This window comes from Triturus cristatus, chromosome 8, assembly GCF_964204655.1.
Source record: "Triturus cristatus chromosome 8, aTriCri1.1, whole genome shotgun sequence".
Lineage (NCBI taxonomy): Eukaryota > Metazoa > Chordata > Amphibia > Caudata > Salamandridae > Triturus > Triturus cristatus.
In genome coordinates, this window is record NC_140591.1 from 391,030,799 (window position 1) to 391,043,253 (window position 12,455).

Here is a 12,455-nt window from a genome sequence, read left to right on the forward strand (position 1 = left end):
ATATTCAGATAGATATCATAATGAAACTATAGCCCAGCATACTCTTGGCCCCAAGAAATGGGGCAACCATCTTCTTCTCGACTGAAGTGAAAAACATGCTTCAATCTAAAGTCAACAAAGGTAATAGAGACTCATTGTACAAGGTGGGAATTCAACAACACATTCAACATTCACCTAGGGCCTTCACGTAGGATACAAGCAAAGCAGGCCCTAGTGATATCAAGATTGTATTATGAAAATTGAACTCTGCATCACACTGTCAATAAAAATAATTGCCAAACTGCAAAGAATAAAGAGCAATGTAATTTCGGTAAGTCCTCCCCTAAAGAAGTGGGACCATACTGCACCTGCCGTTGAAGCACTACACCGGTTATCAGTCATCAGAATAGGGTCCTTCAAAGCACTTTGCAATGCATATTGGGGGATCCTTAGGCTGGGACCTAGATCCCTATGATTGAAACTGTGGGCAATGGGAAACTGGTTTTAGGAGGTCCTGCCACGAGTGCGGAAAACCCTCCGTGACTGCGAGGCCTTCGCTGCGACTTCAGAGGCCATTTGTGATTCTGGCCCTTAGACTTTACAATCAGAGGAAAAACCTCATATCATTATTGGCGCCTTTATAAATAGTACTTATCTACCAAAAAATCGGCATTGGAGATAGCTGAAAAAAAATGCATCTGTTTTATTAACTCCATTCTGCAATGCAGTGATTAATAATCACTTGAAAGAACAGTTTTTGATGGAAGATTATACGTGTGTTAGAGAATAAGAGCAGCTTGCATGAAATGTCGAGTCATAAATTAGCAGCTTTATTTAAAATCTTGTTAACCAACAATGAAAATATGTAATTAACATAAGAAGAGGGGAAATGTTTTTTAAAGGCTCTCCCAGAAACAAAAACACACATTTAATGATTGAAGACGCCAGTATACATTTTAAATTATGCTAACATTAAGTTAAAATGGTTGCAGAATGTTGTGAAAATGTTTTGATTATAGAATCAAAAGAAATGCTTTCAATTTGCATTTCATACTATTTGTTGTGGCATGATCTGCCTGAGTGGCGTCTGGAACAAAACAAAATCTTAATTCTAAAAAAGGATTAGACATTAAAACAGTCTGTAATTTGCGTATTAACTGGTCAGTAGCTTCGACGAAGGAAAAGGGAAAAGAAACATAATTTGGAGAAAACTATTTAAATTCAAGAAGGTTTTTCTGTGCAAATAGTGTTTTTGGTCTTTACGGTCCAATTTATTACTTGGCATACGAAGTGCTATTATATCTACCTCGCTCACTAGAACCACAAGAAACCAAGCTACTCCCCTGCATAAACATGGACATCGTGTGATTCTACAGTGGGCTCAAAGTATTGGAGAACAAGTTTGATTCAAAGATGTTTAGAAAAAACACACATCGAGGAAATCAAATGCAAAATTGTAGTTGCCGCAATTATGAATCTGGAACTATATAGGGGCATATTTACAAGAGAATGGCGGAGAGCGGTGTTAAGCCAAAGTTGCAAACGCCACGCTCCGCCATTCTGAAGACGCAGGGCTGCGCCGTATTTACAACGATATGCGCACCCCTGCGTTTTTGCTGGTGCAAAAATTAGATGCCTAGCGTCAACGCAGGCACCCTTGCACCGTAGTGCAAGGGTGCCTGCATTGAGGGAATGATTGTTTATGTGCAGGAAGGTGCCCCTTCCTGCACGTTAACAATCACTAATGGTGGTTTGTAACTCCTATGTGTGCTACATTATGCAGCACACATAGATGTTGCAAATTGTCATTTTTTTAATGATTTTCTGTGTTCAGGAAGGGACGACTTCCTACACATAAACAATCATTCATGGCGATTTGATGCAGCACACATAGAAACAATTTTGGCGCTGCCTCATATTTATGCCTCCCTTGTCAAAAAGCAATGGGTGTTGCGGCGGAACGCCCACCACAACACCAATTACCCCCTCCTTTCACGCTAAGTGCTGCATGAAAGGGAGCCTTATTCACAAGATGGAGTTAAGTTTCGTTAAGTGACTTAAAACTGTCTTGTAAATAAGGCAAAGTGTTTATCGCCACAGGAACATCATAAAAAGTGGCATTCCTGTGGCGATAAACCCTCATAAATCTGCCCCAAAATGTCTTGTGCTATCATTTGTGTAGGGTTAAGATTATGGTTAAAACTGCATTAATAGTGGCGGGTATAATAATTCAAGGAAAACGCCAAATTATCAGTAACTTGTTAGCATGTTAGATTCAAACAACCTCTTTATTTTTCACTTATGTGTTTTATTATATATTATTTTGTTAAAAGGAAGAGATCTTCTACGTAGTCTGGAATCATATCAGATGACACATGAGTGTAGGGAAGGTATAATAACCTTTAAATGACTTTACAGTAAAAGTGCAATTAGGTATGCCCCATTCTGAGTTAAGACCAGGCCATGACAAATGATCTGACCCCCTCCACCCAAGATCATGCCTTATCTTGATCATGCCCTGCCCTCTGTCTACATGCCTTTAGAAACACACCAATGTCCCAATGACAATGCTATTTTCATAGGTTCACATCCCACTCACATGTTTCCAATTTGGAGGAGTCTACACTCCTCTATATGGCTATCAGTTTGGGAAACGCAGTGGCAACCAATTATTGCCCAATTGTTAGATTTGTATGTGCATTACTGTTGTTTAGGAAACATGCAAAGAACCTTCATCTTCTTGATTAACTAGAGAGGTTTTCAAACAACAAAAGAGTGAAGCCAAAGATTCAAGAGCCAGTAAGGGAAGTCACTCTTATTTTATAAAAGAACCCTAACTCACCACCCTAGTTGGTGACATGCTTCATCATAGAGTTCCCACCAGAGAGGCCGAATGCCCCTCTGGTGTGCTACAACACCTAGTTACAGCAGAGCAGATTTTTGTAAGTGTGAAAAAGTGATGGTGCAAAAAGATAGTGTTTTAGAATTACCTTTATTCGCCCAATAGAAATTTAATAATGGAGGAATAAGGTAAGGGATAAAAACAGTGTGGTGGATGTTGTAGACTGGGTAAATTGACCAGTCACATCCTGTGGTATAACAAAAAGCAATGGTCTACATGTTTCAGCCTCCTTGTGCCAATCGCAATGCTTTCATCAGGACCAATCTGCCACGGCGGTATGCGCATGCTAAGGCGCACCCTAAATGGCTCTTGAATCTTTGGCTTCATTCTTTTGTTGTTTGTATACTTATTATTAGGGGGACCAAGAGTGGCTCCATTTTTCCTGCCAGAGCAGGGGTAGGGACCGCACTAGTTTTGCGTCCGCCCATAGTGGAGCAACTAAGTGCTCTACAGGCAATCCCGCTCGTGTGAAAACCCACAGCCTGGGGTCTCTCGTGTTCAGGACACCTGTCCTGGAACTTGGCATACTACGCTGGTGATTAAACAATTTTTCAACACCTGCGTATTGGTAGTATTAGAGTTAGGACAATCTGCTCTTGTTAACACTGGTCCTGAAGAATTGCCGGTTGACCTGTTAGGGGCTATAGGCAAGAAACATGTTGACAGTATCTACACACCAGTCCTTGTAAGATCATTAAATCTAGACAGGGCTCACGTTTTTAGCTAGGTCAGTACACCCCTTGAATAAAATTGGTTCTCTAGGGCAGTACCTAACCTATTTTAACTCACAAACGCACACTCATACCACTACCCTGACCACTCACCCTCACTCACCACATGGCTGTCTATTAAAAGATCTCCGAAAAAGAGGCCCTTCACAGGAGTCCGACGGGCATTGCAGTGCCAGCCCGACGAGGAGCACAGTCTAAATGATGAAGCATGACATCCTTTGGGGTGTGTGAGGGCAATCCATAAGAGACCTTTTCATTCCCTCACCCCAACATTCCCTTAGGAACTGCACATTCTTTGATTTACTCCATTTTCCCTTTCTCTCTTTTTGATTAAATATAACTAGAGTGGTAGACATGGTCCTGTATTGTGGTACAATGACAGCTGTGTTGGGCGTATACCTTTCCTACATACTCCATAGTTGCTAGACACTCACCGCTTCTTCAGAATTCAGAGGTGCTGGGTGCTAGAAACCGGAGTATTCACTGACCCTGCAATCAATTTTATATCCCCCAGATATATTTAGCTGTTTTTGTCATGACACTGAGTCCATCCACCATGCCGTGGACCTGTTGTGGTAATCACACAGAAGGTGCTTTGCATTTTCTCACGGTCCACTGTTTCGATGGCTTCCAGAGCAGTCAGGCTGAATAATCTGAGAAGTTTTTCTAAGGCATCAATCCTACATCCTCCTTGGGCCCTATACTGTTTTAAGATATATATATATATATATATATATATATATATATATATATATATATATATATATTACCTACTGGCGGTCGCCAGTAGGTAGTTATAGTTAGGACCACGTTTCCATAGGAAATCCGCAACATTCTATTTTGAATAACTTTGGCGCCGGTTGACGAATCCTCGCGGATTTTTCAAAATAGGTGGGGCGCTACGCTCCGCTCCTACCCTGAAAGTCTCGGGGGGATTCGTCAAGCGGGGGCTGAGATAAAAGGGGGGTCCCAAAACGCGTTTTTCCCATGCATTTTTCCATAGGACCTTTAGACACAGCTACAGCCCGAACGGCTGAACAGAATTACTTGAAATTTGGCAGAGAGGTAGTCCTCAGGTCAAGGAAGTGCCTTTTGTAGGTTTGGTGTAAATCTGTTCAGTAGATCCTGAGAAATTAGCATTTAAAAGCATATATATATGTGGGCGGAGCCTAACCACACATCTCATCCTGAGATCTGATTGGCTGTCAGCACTTCATCCAAGAAGTGTTGGCAGCCATCTTGGGACCAATATACATGATAGCACCTCATTAAAAAGCATTGCAGTTAATAAAAGGTTTTAAGACTTTAGTTACATTATAAATCATTTGTTGATGGTACCATACTCATTTTAGGAATTGTGGTATGTTCTAAGGTGATTTCACCATGTGAAAAAGCCTTCTGCTGGGATATCATGATTGAGAGAAAAATATTTTCTCATGCTTTTACCACAGAGGTTTGGAAGGTGATCTATAGGCTAAACTGAGAGCTTATTTTCTGTAAATTCACATTATCTTTCTCAGTCATGTGAGAATGAAGTCTGACATTCTCAGTAAAACATGTACATCCAACAAGGGCAAAGACTGTCAGTTGATTCCTTTGTGTTCTACTGCAGCTTCCCAGAGTGTTCCAAAGAACTACTAGAGCGCTAACAGTCCTACTTATGATAAACGTATGGCACACCTGAAGCCATCTTGCTTGGATTAAAGTGGTAACTCTTAAAACATTTAATTTAAAAAGGAACAAAATGAGGGGGTTCATTTTTCAATAAAAAGTATGATTAGTGCTGCAGAAAGAAAAATTAGGGCACATTTTGAGTGACTTCTCAAATCCTCTTCTATTTCATTAAAAAATTCTGACATGCAGACTGAAACATGCACTTTCAATACCAGCAGCAGTTTTCCCTGGTGAGCAGTAGCTTTACTACAGTGATCTAATGAGCAAAAAGAGTGCTAACATTCTGAATTTATGGCAAATGTGTGACACATCTGAATGCCTTCTTGATGGAATCAAAGTAAAAAACTGAAAGTATTTCCTACTGAGGAGACTGCAGTAAATGAGGAAATTAGGAAACTTCATAACAAATAAGTCTCCCAAGATGGCCACCAGAGACAAAAGAGCCCAAATGTAGCCCAAATATCACCCAGATGTAGCCCAAGTATAGCCCAATGACAGAATGTCACAGAATGTTCTTAAAAACAACTAGAGCGCTTACTGTCTTCATTATGACAAAAGTATGGCACACCTGAAGCCATCTTGATTGGAATAAACTGGTAACACTTAAAACATTTAATTTAAAAAGGAACTCAATGAGGAGGTTCATTTTGCCATAGAAATTATGATTAATGCTGAAGAAAGAAAATGAGGGCACATTTTGAGTGACTTCTCAAATCCTCTTCTATTTCATTAAAAAATTCTGACATGCAGACTGAAACATGCACTTTTAATACCAGGAGCAGACTTCCATGGTGCAGTAGTTTTACTACAGTGATCTAATGAGCAACTAGAGTGCTAACATTCAGAATTTATGGCAAATGTGTGACATATCTGAATACCTTCATGATGGAATCAAAGTAAAAAACTGAAAGCATTTCCTACTGAGGAGACTGCAGTACATGAGGAAATTAGGAAACTTCATAACAAATAAATCTCCCAAGATGGCCACCGGAGACAAAAGAGCCCAAATGTAGCCCAAAATCACCCAGATGTAGCCCAAATATAGCCCAATGACAGAAGTGTGCAAAACACTTATTATTTTGTGTTTTTGCAGTGTTATATAGTGCAGACTTGTCAGGTATTGGAGTGCTTTACATGAGCATTGGTTACATCACACAAGAACACATTCATTTTGGTTGTAGACATGGGGAGACTAAGTGATTTGACCAGAATCACAGAATGTCGAGCTGAAGCAGAAACTTCAACCTGGTTCCCCAGTTGCAAAGTCTGCAGTTCTGGAAGTAACACCACATCATCTCCCCTAAGTGCAACATTTAATCAAGTGGTCAACTGGATAAAAAAACATAAAGATAACAAATAATTTAAAAGTGCTTTGTCGCTGTTTGAAAACTCAGAAAATATGTCCTTATTTTAGCCTTTTAGAGCACTAACCATAATTTTGATGCCAATAAGACCCTCTCATATATGTAATTTCTAAAGGAAATGCTCTAGGTATTACAGTTTTGATTACATCAAGATGATGTCAGGCGTTCCACACTTTTGTAATAAATATAGAATGTTAGCAATCTAGTTGTTCATTAGGATACTGTTGAGAGGCAGAGGCCAGGGGCACGGACTCTGAAAATTGAAGGCAGGTAGGAGGGTGCAAAGGCAACAATTTAACCACACTGAGCAGGCAGGAAGGGCCGTGGAAGCACAACAGACTATGGAGGGCAGTGGAAAGGGGGGCAGGGGCAACAAACCAACAATACAGGACTTGCAAGAGAGGCTGTTGGAGGCAAGATCTATTACGGGTCAAGGAAGCTAGGGGCGGTCCCCAGATCCCCGGGAGCCACCACAGAACTGAGCAGGAGAGTGAGTCAGGGACAAAAGGGGCACCTTAATTTGAGCCGGGGTGCCTAGGAACGCTTGCTCCAAAAATGAAGAAAACAGACATATGAGACATGGAATTGGAGGCAGAATACAATGGCAGTTTAATGAGAAGATGCAACTTCAAAGAAACCGCAGAATAGAGACATAAAGTACAAAATACAGAATCCAGATAATCATACAGCTGTCATGATATTCTCTGTATCTCAATTAATGTACTGACAGAGAGAGAGAGAAAACACATCTATAAATGCATCATGAGAAACAAGTTACACCAAGGAAAATGTTACCTAGGAACACTCACGTTTACTCTTAGAGCAAGCATTCCTGCAATTACAATACAAAATCTTTTAAATGCAAAAGTAAAGAGAACAATGGTTAAACATAACATGACATTTCATATAGGTAAAATATAATAAGATACTTCAAGCAAAGCAGAGCAAGACATTTTAAGCAAAGGAAGACAAGAGCTCCCGGCTCTTGGGGAAAACCTGCACTGCCTGTTAACCTACATACAGACGGCGAGGTAGTCCGTCGATATCTGTGGGTGCTCCCTTTTTATATCATTTTGTGGGCTCCTTTGCACGCTACATCTACCTACGTATGCTACCCAAAAGCTTCGTCTGCAGATTTTACCAGACATTTCGTAATTTACCCACTTAATGCTGACAATGGACTGGGTGAAAAGGTCAGTCTCTCAGGCCAATCGCTTATCGTAAGTTCCATAGAGCAAGCAGAAAATAATGGGTATTGTACGGGAATTCAATATATTCATGTATAAAATCTCCTCAGTTCTCCTAACTTGACGCTCTGCGGTTGCCACTTCCTTAAAAGCGGGAAACCTGCCCAGGAAGCAAGTACCAGTCCAGGATGCAGCCTACTGTATGTCGACAGCTTCAGGGGGATGTTGAACTTTGATACCGAGCACGGAGCACTCGGGTAGGGTGGGGGCTACTGGTTTGGAGCAGAAGGCCTCGCAGACCTGCCTTCAGACTGCTATACACTAAAATTGCAGAGCTATGGTCAATTTAACAAAGAGGCCTACATATTGAACAGAAGTGCCTACACAGGGGTTTTATACTGGCTGAGTGGTAAGGATGTCTCAGGATAATTATATAGCAACACAGGACCCGCTGGTCAATTTAATACGGCCTACAAATGCAGCTGGCAGGGCAAGGACAAGGGTCTCATACTTCAGGTGTGGACAGAACGGGCCAGGGGCCCCCTGTGATACAAAATCTACCCTCCTTCAAGCCTGTGGCAATGTAATAGACCATTGTGGGCAGAAGGAAGAGGCAATGGTAGTACAACCATACATGCCAACAGACCCGATTCAGCCAGGAAACGTCCAATGTTTTTAAGCTCAAATGGGCTTTATTTGATCTGTCTCCTGTCTACAATATCCTCTTTTTCAATGTAACTCAAAGGGGAAAATCAATACCCCAGTTTTTTTTCAAAATCTCCCTCTTACCAAGTTCAAAATGTTCGCAAGTATGGTACATTGGATCATGGAAGGAAATGGGATAGGGACATGGACTTGGATAACAGAGGACAGGAGGGACATGGAGAGGTGCACCAAACTGACCCTGCAGGGCAGGCATCAGGGTTTGCAGCAGCACAATACACCACACAGGGCATGCAGGACGGGAGTGCAGCACAACAATCCATAGAAAGCAAGAGGGAGGGGACAGGACCATGCACATGGACAACAGAGAACAGAGGGGCAAGAGGCAATGGTAGCTAGCTGACCATAATGGACAGACAGGAGAGAAAGCTGCAGCATAACAGACCATAAAGGGCAGGAGGGACGGATCAGGGGCATTACAATGGAACAGACAAGCCAGGAGGGAGGGAGTAGGGCTGGGGGCAAGGGGGCAGGGCAGGAGCAGCAAGATAGCCATGGAGGTCAGGCAGGATGGGCACTAGAAGCAAGACACACCATGAAGAGCAACAGTGAGACTGTGATGGCATACACACAGACCATGGAGGGAAGGTGGGAGGGGGTCAGGGGCAGCTAACTGACCACACAGGGAAGGTGGGAGGGGCCCTGGCAGCACAGAAGACCATGCATGGCAAGTGGGAGGGTTAGTGGCAGCACAATGGCTATGATGGGCAAGAAGGAGGGTGGAGGGGCATGCACAAAGGACGATGGAGGATAGAAGGGAGGGTCAGGACCTGTGCACAGACAAGAAAGTTCAGGGGAAGGGACCTCACAACAGACCACACGGGGCAGCCAGGAGGAGCAGCTGCAGCACAACAGACCAGGGAGGGCAGAAGGGTGTGGCAGTACAATGGACCATGTAGGACAGGAGGAAGAGGATAGGGGCATGGCATGTGGACAGGCAGGGTGGAGGTGGCAGGGACAGGTTACAGTCATCTGACAATGCTAGGCAGGTGGGAGGGGAGTGGCAGCTCAACAGAACACTCAGAGTAGATAGGAGTGGCAGGTCCATGGGACATGGTGGGCAAAAAGGATGGAGCAGGGGCATGCACAAAGACATCGGAGGGCAGGGGGAAGGAGAATAGGGGCAGCAAGCTAAGCACAGAGTTTAAGCAGGAGGTCAATGATGGGGCATAGAATTGGGCAATGGAGGGCAGGAGGAGTGGACTGGTACATCATACTGAGGGCAGTGGCAGCACATCAGACCATGCATGGCAGGAGGGAGGAGGCTAGTCCATGGATTCACACAACAGAGGATAGGGAGGAAGGGGATGGGGCAGCAAGCTAACTGTTCAGAGAAGGCGGGTATTAGGAACTTTATTGTTTTTAAAACATTGTGTCTGTGCGAACTACTTAAAATATGAACAAGTATGCAGCATAATCTCACTTTTATTCAGGAAGAAGAGGACGTTTGTGACTGTGACTCCGGGCTCACTTGGCAGAAACACCCCCTGACCCTCCACCCCCTATCGCAAAATGTAATGCCCGTGAAAAGGGTAGGTGAACACAGTGTTATATAGAACATAGTCCTGAGAGCAAGATTGAAAATGAAAACTAGATATAGTGTATGGTATAAACTATGCACCAAAAAGTGTGATATAAGATGAACCGGGCGTGAAATATAATATGCAATACATTGTGCGCAATGACAGATTCATTGGAGAGCGCGAGATAGCACAGGCACTAGCGCGTGCTATGCGATATGCGCCTTGGAGTGTAATATGCACAGGGCAGTGTTGTGTAACCTAACTAGTCTCTAAAGTTGTAATATAAAATATGTGCTGGGGAGTGTAAGGTTGCATATGCACTGTGACAAAGATATGGATCCCAGATTGTAATATGTATGGCATAGCACTGTGCGTTATAACATAGGCATCGAGAAAGGCACGTTAGATGGGGCAATATAACCCGTGCGAAGACAAGTGTGGCATGACATATTCACGGGGTGGTGTTACAGTGCACATGGGCTAGAGAGTGTCATAGCATATGCACTAGCTAGTGGAATACAACACAGAGGTGTGTGGCACACGGCAGGCAATGGTGGGTGTAACACAGCATTGGGCTCTGTCAGGAGCGCGCTGTGACTCTCAAGTGATGTTCGTCCCCTTTCCAGAGAGTAAAATAAAAAGTATTACACATCCGGCAGTGGATGTGTGTTTTATTAACCGTGAGGGGGGTTTCTTGCATAGTTTTGGTCGAATTTTTGTCGAATCCCCTTTGAATGGCTTGGTGTGCATGTGTATTAAATGTGCCCGTCAATAGCTACCCATGTTTGTATAAATAAACGACAAGGGTGTCTACTGGGATTAGGCACGGTAGGGCATCAGACATGTCAGAGCTTCACTAGTGGTGTAAATACATTCCACGTGGATTCATTGCATGCATAGTCGCCTTTTAATGAATATCACGCAAATCGTCATGGTGATAGGTACGTACGGTTTGTCCAGCATGTCCTAGGTGTGTCTATAAATATATATTTTTTAAAAATAATAAAAAACAGTGGCCGGCCCTGGGGATTGGGGTCAAAAAAATATAATTAGGAGACTGGCCCTGGGGGATGGGGTCATCAGGGCCAATAAATTAGAATAAGAAGGGGAACCAAACAGCCCCCCTTCTTAAAAAACTAAAATAAATAAAAGACTGGCATCGTGCCGGAGGCCATGCCCCCTCCGTGCAGCACTCTGCAAACGCGCCCCCAACAGGTATCTCCAGTATGCGCCAGGGAGCTGCGCTGCAGCCAGGTGTTCTGAGGCCAAGCCCCTTTTTACAACTCTCTGCAACGCAGCTCTGTGGCGCTTACTGGAGGTACCTAGTGGTCTAGTTTGACCCTAGGGACCCTTAGGATTCAAGGGGACTTAATCTCTGAACTTAGAACAGCCACAGGGCGCGTTTACACAGTGGTGAAGGGAGGGGACGGGGCCTGAGGTGACGTGTGCAAACACGCACTATGGCACGTTTTAAATTGGGGATATAATTTCCCTTCAATACTGAGGGCCCCTGGGGGCTAACTAGCCCACCAAGTGCTTCCAGTAAGCGCCACTGAGCTGCATTGCAGAGAGGTGGTCCAGGCCGTGCCACTTTTTACACCTCTCTGCAACGCAGCTCTGTGGCACTTACTGGAGGTACCTAGTGGGCTAGTTGGACCCCAGGGACCCTCAGGATTCAAATGAACTTAATCTCCCAACTAAAAATGGACACAGGGCGTGTTTACACAGTGGTGAAGGGAGGGGACGGGGCCTGAGTTAACGTGTGCAAAAACGCCCTGTGGCCTGTTTTAAGAGGTAGTTTTAATCCCCATGCCCTCTTATATACTAGGGGCTTACAGAGGAGGTCATGCTAATCACAGGGGGACCCCAACGCATAATGTTCCCTAGTGTATGTAGGTGTTTTCACTGTATTCTAAGTGTCTTTTAACATAGCACTGGCTCTAGGACTGGTTAGTCAGGCTCAGTTACCACCAGTATCCGTCTGAAAAAGTTGAGGGTACAGGATGATTTTGCAACAAGGCTTCTTTCTGCTCTTCTTTTTGTTCTTTCTGCACGTTATCCTTCTTCCTGCACTTATCTTCGTATTTGAGAACTTCTGTTGCTTCTTTCTGCACTTCTTTTGTTTCTTTCTGTGCATTTTTTCTTCTTTCTTCACATGTCCTATCTCTGTAGGCATAGTTAGAAATTAGCATTTAAAAAACCTTTGAAATTCACAGAAAAAACCATAGGTTTCAGGCACGTTATAGTTAGGATTTAGCATTTAAAAAACCTCAGAAATTCACTGAAAAAACCATAGGTTTCAGGGGTGTTATAGTTAGCTGGACTTTTCACTTGTACAAAACCATTGAAATTCCCCCGTTATAGTTAGTTCA